Source organism: Oxyura jamaicensis, chromosome Z, assembly GCF_011077185.1.
Source record: "Oxyura jamaicensis isolate SHBP4307 breed ruddy duck chromosome Z, BPBGC_Ojam_1.0, whole genome shotgun sequence".
Lineage (NCBI taxonomy): Eukaryota > Metazoa > Chordata > Aves > Anseriformes > Anatidae > Oxyura > Oxyura jamaicensis.
The window spans coordinates 58,254,909-58,259,394 of NC_048926.1; positions in this window are offsets into that span (position 1 = coordinate 58,254,909).

The following is a 4,486-nucleotide window of genomic DNA, read 5'->3' on the forward strand; positions in this document are numbered from 1 at the left end:
ACTTCCACTGGACCAGGTTTCTCAAAACCCCAATCCAACCTGGCCTTAAACACTTCTAGGGATGATTCATCCACTACTTCTCTGAGCAAATTATTTCAATGCCTCACCACCCTCATAAAGAATTTATTTGTTATATCTAGTCTAAATCTACCCTCTTTTAGTTTAAAGAGCATGGTATTAAACTAAAACAATAGTTCCTGCCCAGCTTTTTGGTAGGCTTCCTTCACCTACTGGAAAGTCACTGTATAGTCTCCCTGCAGACTTCACTTCTTCGGGGTTAACAACCTCAATTTCCTCAGCCTATCTTTGTAGGAGAGGTGCTCCAGCCTTTTGATCATGGTCTTCCTCTGGACTCATTATAATACATCTATGTCCTTCTAGTGCTTGGGACCCTAGAACTAAACACAGTACTCCAGGTGTTATCTCATAAGAGTAAAGTAGAAGGGGAGAATCACCCCTTAATCATCTATATTCTATTAAGTTTCAAATAAAAATTTACTGTGGTGATAAAGTTTATTATTTGTACAATACATGAGGGGGAGACAGAAATTATTAGTAGCTATGGAAAGAATGGAATTTAAAATGTTTCTGGTTCTCATCTGAGCTCTGTCATTGGAAGCTGAACCAGATACAACAATTGAAACTAGAAATTATTCTTTAAGTCAGAGGAATGACGACTTCTCCACAGAAAGGAGCTAATAATCCTTAACCTTTAGCTCCCTTTCTATGTCTCTCTTCTTCCATCACTGGGAAGATAGATGAGAGTGATAACTGCATTGCTTTCTCATGTGCTATGTTATGCCCAGATACTTGATTAGTTTTGCTTTTGACCTAATGCCCACTAAAAATGAAGATAAAATTGAGTTCAAACTTGTATTTCAGAGGACAAAGGCCAGAAATTTTCCTACTAACAATTCAGTTTATTGTTTTTCCAGTGCAGGAATAACACTGCCTGCACTACTTGGTTACAGAATTTTTAGGCGATCTTTATAGAAATCACAATGTTCAAATGGGTAATAGACTCAGCACACAGAATGACACTGCATTTATTTATTTATTTATTTGCTTATTCATTTATTAATTAATTTATTTATTTTGAGATTATACCTAAGGACTCTAAGGACTACCATAGACTGACATTTCTAGCTATATTAACTGATAAGTATTAGGACAAAACTAAGTACTGGAATGAAGAAATACAAAATGCATGATATTTTCTGGAAGAAAAATATTGGTAACAATGTCACAGAAAAAAAATAAAAAATAATAATAAAAAATAGTCTTTTGTACAAGTAACCATGATGTTAAACTTACATGCATCAATGTGAAGTTTACATTTGGTTTACATAACCAAATCTGTGTAGGGAGTCTATTTCAGTAAACCTACAAATCACATTTTTCTGTGCTTGTATAAGAACTCAGAAGAAACCTTATTATATATACTTATAATATTTTCATCAGTAAAGTACTTGCTCATTTTTTCCATGGCTTATTTTAGGCAATATAATTTCCCAAAAATGATGTTTAACTAACACATGTCATCTTAACTTCAAAAGGACAGAGATTAGAAGGAATGTTTTAGTACTAAGACAATGAAGCTAGAAGTTGCTAAGAATATTGAAATGTATAGATGTGATAAGAAAATACAGTGTTTAAACTTGTTTTTGTGAGATTTTTATAATTGGAAAAAAAATCCTCTTGCAATCCTGAGCTAGTTTACCTCATCTAATTTTTGACTTTTTTTTTTTTTTTTTCTTTTCTTTTACATGCTAAAAAATGAGATTCAGCAAGAGAGATGTGATTTATCTTTAGGTTGTTAAAATTTGTTTTTCTATATGGTTTATACCACTACAGGCAGTGTATAAGAAATACTGTGATTTCCCTGGCGAACGATGTTTACAAAAAATGAAAGATATGCTGTGGAAGGAGACAGAGAATAGTCATAAAAAAGTTTTTATAAACACATTGATAAAAAAATAAAAAATAAAATAAAAATCTTCTAATGTTGCAAAACAACTAGAAATAAAAGCACAAGTTTAATAAAGAATTGTCAGGTACGAAACATTGAAATCTCTTATACTGAAGTAGCTGTATATTTATTATATTTCTTGAAATTCCTGCTTAAAGTCAAAACCAATATGTATAAGACACAGTAGGAAACAGAACAATCTTTAGGAAAATGACACTGAAAAAAACTAGAGAAAATTATCACAACCAAGAATTATATCTCATTATGTGAATAACTGTGCAATCACTGTCTGAAATGGAAGCAGCTAATGGAAGCATTGCTAATTCCTATATCTTCATAAAATTTGTCTTTCCACAACCTCTGTGTCTTATTCAGAATGATTCTGAAAAAAATTCCAAGAAGATGGCTATCTTTTCCAGGCAATCCAAAAGGACAAATTTGTGTGTAGAAGCAGTCAAAAAACAAACAACCAAACAAAAAACATAACTATTAATTTGATTGTTAACAACACACGGGTGACTCAGTAGTTTATAGGCATTCATTTATCTTTACAACTTGAAAAATAGTAAGAAAGAGTTCTGTGAGAAGTTACAGGAGAAGCCACTGTGGACAGGGAACTTTATGAAGGAAATGAGAGTACCATTTAGAAGCATGTTTTATCAATCTCTGCAAAATCTGGCAATTTGTATGAATACTGTCCTATGTTGTTAGAGAAAACATAAACCTGATATTTTTGAAAATTGAAGAATCCAGACTCACACTTTGATGTCTAAAACAAACAGGGGTTTAAAACTCTGGACATTAGTCAGGCAGCACATTCAAGTCATCTTTAAAATATATCTCTTGAGACATCTTGAGTCATCAGTCTTGAGATGAACTATGTGAACCTCACGAAGTTCAACAAGGTCAAGTGTAGGATAAACTTGTGTCAACACAATCCTAAGCACAAATACAGGCTGGGAAGAGAATGGATTGAGAGTACCCCTGAGGATGTGGGGGTGTTCATTCATGGGAAGCTCAACATAAGCTGGCAATGCATGCTTGCAGTCCAGAAAGACAACTATATCTTGGGCTGCATCAAAAGAAGAGTGGCCAGTAAGTTTATGGAGGTGATTATTCCCCTCTACTGTGCTCTCAACCTCACAGTGTAAGAAGAACAGGGTTGAAGCACTTCATAAGAGACTAGGAAGACAGGCTGAGGAAGTTAGGGTTGTTCAGTCTGGAGAAGAAGGCTCCATGAAGATCTTATAGGAATCTTCCAATACCTAAAGGGATGCTACGAGAAATCTGGAGAGGGACAGTTTACAAGGGCATGTAGTGAGAGAAGAAGAGATAATTGCTTTAAACTGAGAGAGCATAGATTTAGATTAAATGTAAGGAAGAAATATGAGATTGGTGAGGCATTGGAACTTGCCCCCCCAAAATTGTGGATGCCTCATTCCTGGAAGTGTTTAGGCCAGGCTGGATATGGCTTTGAGCAACCTGGTCTGGTGGAAGGTGTTCTTGTTCAAAGCAGGGGTTTGGAATGAGATGATCTTTAAGGACCCTTCCAACCCAAACTGTTCTATAATTCTATGGTTCTACGGTCTCTTCCCCCATGAAAAAATAATTTAGAATGTTGAATAACAGTTATTAACTGTCAAGAAATTTGTTTCTTCACAGTGCATTAAGTTTGATTTCCAGAAAGCTTGTCTTTTTGTGTGTGTGTGTGTAATGATATAATGATATAATGATATAATGATATAATATCCTTATTAATAATAGGATTTCACATTCCAGAATGGTGTTTTGGCTTTTCTAAAGGATTTGATGTAACAGATAAGATACATAAACATAATCATAATCAATACTATAAATTGAAAGATCTACCGTGTAAATTAAGATCTCTCTGTGCAGGTGAAATTTAGTTCTACAATTATATTATTTCCTAGAATTAGGAAGATGCTTAAAAATAGGTAACAATTTATCAAATGTTTGACAAATGAAAATTTGTATGCATTGTCTAGGATGAATTACTGCTGTTCTGCTGAAACAGATTTTAGCTAACTTAGATCTAATCTCACTGGACTTTAAAAAAATAACAAAGGAATAACTTTTTTTTTTTTTTTATGATAATATCAGAAAGACCAATTTATTTATCCATCTTCAATCTAAGACAGCATAAATAAATAAACAAACAATTTGAGTCTATGGGTTTCAGTGGAAAAATGACATGCATATTTCACATTAGTTCAAAAGGTCTCATTTTGAGTGCTACACTATAAAATAACTTATTAACATTTTCTGACTTGCTGACAAATATTTCTAACTTCAACTTCATGAAGGGCTATGCATTTAGATACTTTCCACTTCCGAACTGAAACCATGTACTGAATAGAATACTCACTTCACTAATTCTCTGAACAGAGTTTCAAATTATTTTTCTTGGCTAATCATGAAGTAAAATCTCTTCAAGATCAGGAAATGCAAGATTATATTGGTAAATGTAATATCCACAACCTACCTCTTGTACAGTCC